We start from the raw sequence: 12,227 nt of genomic DNA, 5'->3' as shown, positions 1-12,227 counted from the left end.
GAAAGGAAACGGGGTCCAGGTTCTGTGTGGGCAATAGTGGGCCTTTATTTCCACGGGGGTGTGGGCGAGCTGAGTTCCAGAAGGAAGTCAGCACGTGGGTTAAGGTGGATGGGAATTTAAAAGGTCGGAGTGGGGGTCGGGATTGGCACAGTCACTCTTTCTTGGGTGGGACATATATGCAGTCACTCTTTCTTGGGTGGGACATTTATGCATTCATTTCTTCCTGGGCAGGTCGATTCTATTTGACACTATCAAGTATCTGTCTTAGCTCAAGCTGATTGAGGTGATTGAGTTGTATTTTATGTACATAAAATACTGACCTTTTTCTTTTTCTTTCTTTCTTTCTATCTTTTTTTTTTTGAGATCTCCTATGTCACCTGGGCTAGAATACAGTGGTGTCATAGCTCACTTCAATGTCAAACTACTGGGCTGAAGTGATCCTTCTGCCTCAGCCTCCCCACTAGCTGAGACTACAGGTGGGTGCTACCACACCTGGCTAATTTTTCTTTTCTTTTTTCTTTTTTTCTCTTTTTTTGTAGAGACAGGGTCTCACTGTGTTATTCAGGCTGTTCTTGGACTCCTGGGCTCAAGTTCTCCTCCTGCCTTGTTCTTCCAAAGTGCTGGGATTATGGACATGAGTCACTATGTCTGACCAAACCACTGGTTATTATTATTATTAATCTTTTTTTTTTTTAATAGACAGGGTCTTGTTATATTGCACAGGCTGGTCCCAAACTCCTGGGGTCAAGTAATTCTCCCATCTCACTCTCCTGAGTAGCCAGGACTATGGGCAAGTGCTAATAGTGCTACTGTCTGCAAAACACCAAATTTAAGCATACAGCTTGATGTATTTTGTTAAATATATACATCCCCATGTACCCAATACCTCAATCATATAGAACATTTCTTTATCTCCAGAAAATTCCCCCATCCTTCTTTGTGTTCAGTTCTTTCACCCCTACACTTATCCAAACCACTGATTTGCTTTTGCTACAATAGATTAGTTTTGCCTTTGATTGAAGGACTTTAAGTATATTTGCATTTTATTTATTTATTTATTTATTTATTGTAGAGACAGAGTCTCACTGTACCGCCCTTGGGTAGAGTGCCGTGGCATCACACGGCTCACAGTAACCTCTAACTCTTGGGCTTACGCAATTCTCTTGCCTCAGCCTCCCAAGCAGCTGGGACTACAGGCGCCCGCCACAATGCCCAGCTATTTTTTTTTGTTGCAATTTGGCCGGGGCTGGGTTTGAACCCGCCACCCTCGGCATATGAAGCCGGCACCCTGCTCACTGAGCCACAGGTGCCGCCGCATATATTTGCATTTTATAGGGCTTCATCTGCAAACTGAGACTGAGTTGAAGTGGTGCAAATCTGGAGACAGGGAGACTGCAGTAATACAGTCAGAAGAGGCCATGGATTTGAGTTAGGGCACTAGCTTAGGAATGACGAAGATACAGATTTGAGATTTACTTGATAAATGATTGGATGTTGGGTATACAGGAGAGGAAAGAATAGAAGATGACTCCCAGGACAGTGGAAGTGCAGGTACCAGTGATTGATACAGAGGAAAAGGAAGAAGAACAGGTTTGGGAGATACTGGGGAAGACAAAAGAATGCAGTTCTGGACTTGAGGAGCATGAAGTACCTTTGGAACTTCCAGGTGGAGATGTCTGGTAGCCAAGGTGTCAGCAGATAGGTCATAGTTGAACCTTCTCAGGGAGAGGACATAACATAAGAAGACAAAGGACAAACACTGGGCAACAGCCACATGAACAAAGGATTAGAGAGAGGAATTAGAGTCCACAAAGGAGGCAGAGGAGAAATTATCAGGAAGATAAAAGGAGACTGGGAATATCTGGGAAGTGAGGGGAAAAGACAGTTTCCAGGAGGACACAGTCTGTTATGTCAGATGGCAGCTAGGGTGAAAGTACAGTGAGAACTGAAATGAGTTGATTGACCATAGTCACAGGGAGTTCATTGGTGACCTGGGCCAGTGGTACCTCAGTTGGGCTGGGGTTCAGGGAGAAACTGTCTACAGTTCAAGGGGCTGAAGAAGTAGAAAAGTAGGGCCTCTCTTATACAGTCCTTTACAAAAGCTCAGTCATGAACAGAAGAGATGGCCCTAAGGGAATACCAAAATGAAAATATTTTGTGCATATTTGTAACTTTTATCGAAAGACTCATATAAGATGTAGAGGCTGAGGGCGGCACCTGTGGTCAAGTGGGTAGGGCGCCGGTCCCATATGCCGGAGGTGGCAGGTTCAAACCCAGCCCCCGCCAAAAAAAAAAAAAATATGTAGACACTGAAAATACAACAGAGGCCAGGCACTCTGGGAGGCTGAGGTGAAAGGATCTCTTGAGCTCAGGAGTTCAAGATCAGCCTCAGCAAGAGTGAGACCAATCTCTACTAAAGAGTTAGTATCTCGGGTGGCGCCTGTGGCTCAGTGAGCAGGGCGCCGGCCCTATATACCGAGGGTGGCGGGTTCAAACCCAGCCCCGGCCAAACTGCAACAAAAAAATAGCCGGGCGTCGTGGTGGGCGCCTGTAGTCCCAGCTGCTCGGGAGGCTGAGGCAGGAGAATCACCTAAGGCCAGGAGTTGGAGGTTGCTGTGAGCTGTGTGACGCCACGGCACTCTACCGAGGGCAATAAAGTAAAACTCTGACGCCACGGCACTCTACCCGAGGGCAGTACAGTGAGACTCTGTCTCTACAAAAAAAAAAAAAAAGAGTTACCATCTCTACTAAAAACAGAAAAATTAGCTGGGCATCGTGGCTGATGCCTGCAGTCCCAGCTACTGAAGAGGCTGAGGCAAGAGGATCACGTTAGCCTAGGAGTTGGAAGTTGCAGTGAGTACATGATGATGCCACTGCACTCTAGCCAGGGCTACAGAGTGAGATGGAGGGACGGAAGGAAGTAAAGAAGGGACAGAGCAGGGAGGGAAAAAGCGAGGAAGGGAGAGAAAGGACAGGAAAGCAAGATCTCAGAGAAAACATGAAGGGGAAGACCAAAGGCCCAGATGAGAGAAAAAACAAGGTTCACCATCGCCTTTGAGGTGATGGGGAAGGAGGAAAAGTTGGGTGAAGGTAATGTAGATACAAGGGCGAGATGGTAAATTTTCTTTGTCACCTGAGAGACAAGACCATCTTCTAAAATAGGAGGGTAAGAGTGGGTTTGGAGGGTTGTGGAGAAGATTTGGAAAACCCATTGTAAGAAATAACGAAGCCAACAAGAAACTCAAAAACTGTATATTAGAGTTGAAAGCTGAGCTGAAACTGGAGCTCATACTCTGGGAATAGTGGCAGTTGGGGTCTGCTGAGCTCCACCCAGAAGCCCATGTCTTGAAATGGAAAACACAGATGTTAGGGATTTGTAGGGCACATGAGGAAGAAGAAAAACAGTAAAGAATGTTGAAGATACTGGCAAGAGAGTGATTGAAGTGATGAATTATGGAATCCATGCTAGATAGTAATTAATTAGATCAAAAGAGAGAGATCTCAAGGAAATCTGAAGTCAGTATGACTGGACAGAGAAACTAAATTGGATGGATATTGGAATTTAAAATTTCAGAGAATAGTTCCTGGTGAGGTTGCATTGATAGTTGGGTTGTCCATGCAAATATTAAAGACACTTATGATTGAGAAAGAGGATAAGGCTCAGTGCCTGTGGCTCAAGTGGCTAAGGCTCCAGCCACATACACCTGAGCTGGCAGGTTTGAATCCAGCCCGGGCCCGCCAAACACCAATGACGGCTGCAACTAAAAAATAGCTGGGCGTTGGGCGGGCACCTGTAGTCCCAGCTACTTGGGAGGCTGAGGCAGGAGACTTGAGCCCAGGAGTTGGAGGTTGCTATGAGCTGTGATGCCACGGCACTCTACCTAGGGCAACAGCTTGAGGCTCTGTGTCAAAAAAAAAAAAAAAAGAGGATAAGATAAAGAAGAAGGCTTAAAGCCATGGCCTCAGATCCTCAGTAAACAAGAATGGGGTGTAGTGTGTTTGTGTTTTGGAGGAATCCAGAAAGAACTGAGCAGAGACAGAGAGGGCAAAGTTAGGCAGGATGACCCCTTGGGAGAAGGGGGTTTTTGCCTGGTGATGAAAACAATGAAAGTTAAGGGTGGTGCCTGTGGCTTAGTGAGTAGGGTGCCGGCCCCATATGCCGAGGGTGGCGGGTTCAAACCCAGCCCCGGCCAAACTGCAACAAAAAAATAGCCGGGCATTGTGGCGGGCGCCTGTAGTCCCAGCTGCTCGGGAGGCTGAGGCAAGAGAATCGCAGAAGCCCAAGAGTTAGAGGTTGCTGTGAGCCGTGTGACGCCACAGCACTCTACCCGAGGGCGGTACAATGAGACACTGTCTCTACAAAAAAAAAAAAAAGAAAGTTAAGACAATGCCAACTTTGCCTTCTGTCACAAGAAAGAGCACAAGAGATTGGTTTTAGGCTCAGCGACTATAGCTCAAGCAGCTAGGGTGCCAGCCACATACACTGGAGCTGGCGGGTTTGAATCTAGCCCAGGCCCACCAAACAACAATGACAACTACAACCAAAAAATAGCTGAGCATTGTGGCAGGTGCCTGTAGTCCCAACTACTCTGGAGGCTGAGGCAAGAGGATTGCTTGAGCCCAGGAGTTTGAGGTTGCTATGAGCTGAGATGCTATAGCACTCTACCCAGGGAGACAGCTTGAGACTCTTTCTCCAAAAAAAAAAAAAGAGATTGGTTTCAATTTAATACAGGAAAAAGGCTGGACACTTGTAGGTCAGTGGTTAGGGCACCAGCCACATGCTCCAGGACTGGTGGGTTCAAACCCGGATCGGGACTGCTAAACAACAACAAAAAAATAGCCGGGCATTGTGGTGAGCACCTGAAGTCCCAGCTACTAGGGAGGTTGAGGCAAGAGTATCTCTTGAGTCCAAGAGTTAGAGGTTGCTGTGAGCTATCACTGCGGTGACAAACTGACTCTGGCTCAATAAAAATAATAAATAAATACTGGAAAAAATATATCAAGTGCCCATTCTGGGCAAATACCAGGAGCTGTGCTAGGCATTGGAGATCCAACAGTGAACAAGACAGACTCAATCTCTGCCTCAGAGCTCACAGCTGAGCCGGGAGGATGACAGTAAAGCTGTTCTGAGGGTCCCATGACTGTGAGTTCCAGCATCTCCTCACTTACCCCTGCCAGCCCCCACAGAGGGAGAGAAGGCAAGATGAGAAAGAAGGTAGGGGCACTGCCCTAGATCATTTGACTGTCCTCAGCTACACTCGGATGAATTCCTTAAACTAGGTTATTCTTTTCCAGCTGTGGAGACATGGCTTCCAAAAGGCTATCTGAGAGTGTCCTTTATAAATTGCTCACATATGCACAATATCAGAAAAAGAAAATTCCTTTCATTCCCAGTCAGGAAGAGCCTTTGTGGTTATCCTTTCTGCTTCATTTTCACACACATAACTCATTTGATCTTTCAGACAGCTCTGCCAGAATGGTCCATGAGCCTTATCCCAATTCCAAAAATCCGAAAATCTCTGGAAAACTAGTGTATCTTGGTAACCCCTTTAGTGGAAAACTTGACCTGACCTCAAGTAAGTTTGTTCAATCTTTTTTTTTTTTTTGTGGAGACAGAGTCTCCCTTTACCGCCTTCGGTAGAGTGCCATAACATCACAGGACTCACAGCAACCTCTAGCTCTTGGGCTTCCACAATTCTCCTGCCTCAGCCTCCCGAGCAGCTGGGACTACAGGCGCTCGCCACAACGCCCAGCTAAGTTTGTTCAATCTTTATTTGTCCTACTTGATGTGTTTGATTTCAGAGTGGGGCTCAGACTTTGCAGGAAGTATTATGCAATATATTGCATGTACCCTTTCTAGATATATAGAATACATTGCATTCACCTTTCTAGAATCTAACATGCTCTGAATTCTGAGACACATGGCCTCAAGGATTTTGGATGAGGGCAACTTGGTTTTTTTTTTTGCAGTTTCTGGCCAGGGCTGGGTTTGAACCTGCCACCTCCGGCAATGAGGGCAACTCTTTTTTTACAGGTGATGAAGAAACCAAGCCTAAAAGTAAGTTATACTAAACAAATTAGCACTGGACTTTGTTCCTAATTGTCCAGCAAATGACAAGCCAAGCAGATGTTAATTGTGAGGGAGTAGAATGATTAGTTTCAATTTTTGGAAATGTAACAAGTGCCAGTAAGAAAGCTGGTCTTGGTAGAATAGATCCTGGGTGCAGTGTCAAAACCAGAAGTCCTTGTATTTTCCCTTACGTTCATTGCCTCCTCTGATTGTTTTCAAGTCTTTGCCTCCCAATTCAATCCCATCCCATCAAGGTCTGTTTCACACAGTACATATCTCCTAACCTCATGAGGCTGTTCCCATGGGGTCGTCAGCTGACCTTCATATTGCCCGTTCCAGCAGACATCCCTCAATCCAGTCTTTTTTTTTTTTTTTTTAGTTGCAGTTTTGGCCGGGGCTGGGTTTGAACCTGCCACCCTCAGTATATGGGGCTGGTGCCCTACTCCTTGAGCCACAGCACCCCCCAATCCATTCTTGATAAGATTATACAGCTGCATTGAGGCCACTCTCTCATTCCTAAAACTTCTCAAAGTCTTTTTTTTTTTTTTAACCTCATTCTTGTTCTTCTTCCTATCTCTCTGGCTTTGTCCTGGCCTCCTCTACCTCCTCTACTGGTTCTTCAGCATTGGGATTCCAAGGTACCAGGCTTTGGTTTTCACCCTCTCTGGATCTCCCTGGACAATATCCTTGGGTTTTAACTATCATCTACATACTGTGTGACTCCTGGATTTCTACTTAGTCTAGACTTCTTCCCTGAGCTTCAGATTAGTATATCCAAATGCTTGCCAGGTGCTGGGCTAAACCCAGATTTGAATTTTGGAAGATGAAAATAATTTCTCAGCAAATCAAAACAATTTCTGAGTAAGAAGTGTGCTGCCTCTCTTTTTAAAAAGTGTATCTTATGGGGGTGGTGCCTGTGGCTCAGTGGGTAGGGCACTGGCCCCGTGTACTGAGAGTGTTGGGTTCAAACTTGGCCCCAGGTAAACTGCAACAAAAGCTGGGCATTGTGGCAGGTGCTTGTAGTCCCAGCTACTCGGGAGGCTGAGGCACAAGAATCGGCTAAGCCCAGGAGTTGGAAGTTGCTGTGAGCTGTGATGCCACAGCACTCTACCAAGGGTGACAAAGTGAGACTCTGTGTCAGGGCCCGGGACTGGCCAGGTCTCGGGCCGGCTTAACTAGGTTCCAGACACGGACCGCTAAGCTACCTCACTCAGGAACAATTTCTCTTAGGTGCCTGAGGGCTATCTACTTCCGCAGGAGAGAGAGAGTCTTAGAGTAAGGCAGTCTTAGAATAGATAGATCTTAGTCTTTAGTAGAACTTGGTAATCTTCAGCAGAGAGATGCTGTGCTGGCGTTCTGCAGGCCAGAGAGGAGACAGTCAGAGTAAGTGATAGAATGCGCATGCTCCTGACTGCCTGCTCCTCCAGCTTAATAAAAGACTGATCTAGTGCCTCTCAACACCACAGGTGTAGAGACTGCCAATTCACCACTGCTCTCATCTCGCGAGCTCTCATGCTTGTTAGGAGAGCTAAATCCCTCTCCATGTCCTTTTCTCAAGGTGTTCCATTGAGCTGTACAGGTATTTCTTATAACTCTCAACCCTCCTAGCCATAGGCTATATGGGCTGCTAGAACTCTGTCTCTTAAAAAAAAAAAAAAGGGGGTGGCACCTGTGACTCAGTCTGTAAGGCGACGGCCCCATATACCGAGGGTGACGGGTTCAAACTCGGCCCCGGCCAAACTGCAACCAAAAAATAACCGGGCGTTGTGGCGGGTGCCTGTAGTCCCAGCTACTCGGGAGGCTGAGGCAAGAGAATCGCTTAAGCCCAGGAGTTGGAGGTTGCTGTGAGCTGTGTGAGGCCACGGCACTCTACCGAGGGCGATCAGGTGAGACTCTGTCTCTACAAAAAAAAAAAGTATTTATTATCATTGGCGATTTATTAGCCATTTACATACTATATTTGACCACTGGAATTTAATAATTGGTTTGGCACCTGTAGCTTAAGTGGCAAAGGCACCAGCCACATACACCAAAGCTGGCAGGTTCCAATCCAGCCCGGGCCTGCCAAACAACAATAACAACTACAACCAAAAAATAGCTGGGCGTTGTGGTGGGTGCCTGTAGTCTCAGCTACTTGGGAGGCTGAGGCAAGAGAATCGCTTAAGTCCAGGAGTTGGAGGTTGCTGTGATGCCATGGCCCTCTACCCAGGGGGACAGCTTAAGGCTCTGTCGCAAAAAAATAATAATAATAATCGGGTGGCACCTGTGGCTCAAAAGAGTAGGGCACTGGCCCCATATGCCGGAGGTGGCGGGTTCAAACCCAGCCCCGGCCAAAAACTGCAAAACAAAAAATAATAAAATAAAAAATAAAAGTAATAATTGTGCATTGTAAACCTTTTACAGGTCAGTAAATTATTTTGTGCTGGGCAAAGTAATTTACAAGCTAGATCAGGAGCAGAAATAAGGCAAGTTCACAAACACTTATGGCTAAAGATAGCATGTCACAGCGATAGAGCCGTCTCAGCCTTAAGGTCTGGCAGCACCTGTGTTCTTCTTCCCTTATCTTTATTGACTCCCATTTCCATTTCTTTTCTCAAAGGGCTGCAGAGGCATGAGAGACGGAAGGTTTGGTGGTGGTGGTTTTTAAGATAAAATACGAATGAGAGCGGCGCCTATGGCTCAGTGAGCAGGGCGCCGGCCCCATATGCCGAGGGTGGCGGGTTCAAACCCAGCCCCGGCCAAACTGCAACAAAAAAAAAGCTGGGCATTGTGGCGGGCGCCTGTAGTCCCAGCTACTCGGGAGGCTGAGGCAGGAGAATCGCCTAAGCCCAGGAGTTGCAGGTTGCTGTGAGCTGTGTGACGCCATGGCACTCTACCGAGGGCAATAAAGTGAAACTCTGTCTCTACAAAAAAAAAAAAGATAAAATAGGAATGATTGATTGCTTTTGAATTCTTTTCTTCTACTTGAAGCTTTTTGTCCTTATTTTCTTTAGTTTTCTGTCTTTTTGTTTTTTTTTGCAGTTTTTGGCCAGGGCCAGATTTGAACCTGCCACCTGTGGTATATGGGGCCAGCGTCCTGCTCCTTTGAGCCACAGGCGCTGCCCTCTTCAGTTGTCTTTCAAAAAACACCACTGTACATGTTTTAGACTAACAACAGGTGTATGTTCCTATAATGGATTCTTATATTAATAATCATAATAATAGTCCAAAGTGATTGCTGGCATGCCAGGAATGTGTGTCATTATGTTTATTTTCATATCATTAAACATTTATTGAACCCAAAGAAGTCAAAGAAGATGTTGTTCCTCTTGTACTTCCCAGGTTTCATGGATTCAATGCAAGGCAATCAGGGTACACAAAACAAAACAAAAACCTGGTAAGAGAAGCCAACTACGAAACCGGTTTGCCCAGGAGGCTTGTCCCAAATAGGGAGGGAAGGAAACCTAAGGGAGTCCTGAAGCGCCGTGTGGGGCTGGGGCAGCTTCATTCGACTCCACGTCCAGCGGAGGGCAGTGGTGCATAGACAGTCACACAGAGATAGGCGTCCCAAGGGAGAACTGCAGCCTTTCCAAAGGAAACATAGCAGTGTTGGTGTGTTGGTGTATTTGTTTATCTTTTGCTCAATCTCAACACTTCCTTTCATGAGAGACCCTTGCTTTTTATTTGATTGCCAGGAATTTTCAATCCAGTGTAATTCATTTATTACTTATTGAGCATGTATTTCAGGTCTGTCACTCCACTGCAGGTGCCACAGTGATTACAAAGATGTGGACTTCTTAGAAGCTTACAAGCTAATGAAAGCAGAGAGAACCGAGGTCAGACAAGTTTACAAATAATCAAAACTGAAGGCAGAGCCAGGGGAGGAAGCTCACGCCTATAGTCCCAGCACTCTGGGAGGCTGAGGCAGGTGGATTGCTGGAGTTTGAGACCAGCCTGAGCTAGAGCAAGACCCCCTTCCGTCTTTTTTTTTTTTTTTTGGCAGTTTTTGGCTGGGTCTGGGTTCGAACTCTCCACTTCCAGCATATGGGGCCAGTGCCCTACTCCTTTGAGCCATAGGCGCCGCCCGAGACCCCTGTCTTTAAAAATAGCTGGGCAGGGCAGCGCCTGTGGCTCAGTGAGTAGGGCGCCGGCCCCATATGCCGAGGGTGGCGGGTTCAAGCCCAGCCCCGGCCAAACTGCAACCAAAAATAGCCGGGTGTTGTGGCAGGCGCCTGTAGTCCCAGCTGCTTGGGAGGCTGAGGCAAGAGAATCGCGTAAGCCCAAGAGTTAGAGGTTGCTGTGAGCTGTGTCACGCCACGGCACTCTACCGAGGGCGGTACAGTGAAACTCTGTCTCTACAAAAAAAAAAAAAAATAGCTGGGCATTGTGGTGGGCCCCTATAGTCCCAGCTACTTGGGAGGCTAAAGCAAGAGAATCAATTGAGCCCAAGAGTCTGAGGTTGCTGTGAGCTATGATGCCATGGCACTGTATTGAGGGCAACAAAGTGAGACTCTCAAAAAAAACAAACAAAAAAGACTGAAGGCAGAAATAAGCACTGACGGGGCACCTACCATAACATGGCCCAGTACACACTAGGGTTTCAGAGAGCTAAGTATTTCCTGCCCCCGCCCCCAAGTGTTTGGGGCTGTCAGGAAGTAAATTAATTACAAGATAGAACAATATAAAGTGTTACTATATGAAGTGCCAAAAAAGTTCTCCCTTGTGTGTCTGTAGAGGAGCCCAGAGCTGCCTTCACCTCCCATTCAGCACTCCCTTGGGTTCTGATTAGAAGCCCTGAAGCTGCCTACCTGGTGTCCTTACACTGCCTATGAGGTGATGGGCCAGGGAAGAAAGGGCAAAGACAGAGATAGAAGTCAATGTAAGATGGCTTGGCGCCTGTGGCTCAAGTGGCTAAGGTACCAGCCACATACACCTGAGCTGGAGGATTTGAATCCAGCCTGGGGCCGCCAAACAACGACAGCTGCATCCAAAAAATAGTCAGGCGTTGTGGCAGGTGCCTGTAGTCCCAGCTACTTGGGAGGCTGAAGCAAGAGAATCGCTTGGGCCCAGGAGTTGGAGGTTGCTGTGAGCTATGATGCTACAGCACTTTACCCAGGGTGACAGCTTAAGGCTCTGTCTCTGATTCTTTTTTTTTTTTTTGGTTTTTGGCCGGGGCTAGATTTGAACCCCCCACCTCCGGCATATGGGACTGGAGCCCTACTCCTTGAGACACAGGCGCTGCCCAAGGTTCTGTCTCAAAAATAAAAAAAAATTAAAATTAAAAAATATATATATATAGAAGTCAATGTAAGAAGCATAACCTTGGGTGGCACTGTGGCTCAAGGAGTAGGGTGCCGGCCCCATATGCCAAGTGGTGGTGGGTTCAAACCCAGCCCCAGCCAAAAAACTGCAAAAAAAAAAAAAAAAAGAAAGAAAGAAGCATAGCCTTTCAGGGGACCCAGGATGAAGGAATACCAGACCAAAGACTGTACTAGCAACCTCATACCAACCCCACCAACAAAGGCATTCCCCCAGGGGCACCTCAGAATTCCTGGAAGCTGGCTCTCACTGTCCCAGTTGCACTGCACTCCAAGAATGCTAACATTTCCTTACTTTTGGCAGGTAACGATCTCAACATATCAAGCAGAATGGACACCTTAAAAAATAACGGGCTACACAGGGCAGTGCCTATAGCTCAGTGGGTAGGGCACCAGCCACATGCACCGAGGCTGGCAGGTTCGAACCCAGTCCGGGCCAGCTAAAACAACAATGACAACTGCAACAACAAAAATAGCCGGGCATTGTGGTGGGTGCCTGTAGTCCCAGCTACTTGGGAGGCTGAGGCAAGAGAGTTGCTTAAGCCCAAGAGTTTGAGGTTGCTGTGAGCTGTGACACCACAGCATTTTACCCAGGGTGGCAGCTTGAGACTCTGTCTCAAAAAACAAACAACAACCAAAAACAAACAAAAAAAAAACAACCTGGGGCTACAGCCTTTTTTTTTCCACTAAGGATGTTGAGAGAGAACAGGCTGTGACTGAACTTTGGGGATCAGAAAGGCTGCCCTCAGCACTGCCTTCTCTTGGAAGCAGGGTCAGACCAGGTCACACACTGCCCAACCTCTGTTGCTTTCTGTTCTGGAAACCAGAGGCCAAAGGTAGGGCCCTGAGATTCCTGAGGC

This window comes from Nycticebus coucang, chromosome 10, assembly GCF_027406575.1.
Source record: "Nycticebus coucang isolate mNycCou1 chromosome 10, mNycCou1.pri, whole genome shotgun sequence".
NCBI classification, from domain to species: domain Eukaryota; kingdom Metazoa; phylum Chordata; class Mammalia; order Primates; family Lorisidae; genus Nycticebus; species Nycticebus coucang.
The sequence above is the reverse complement of the archived record's forward strand: the minus strand, read 5'-3'. Positions refer to the sequence as shown.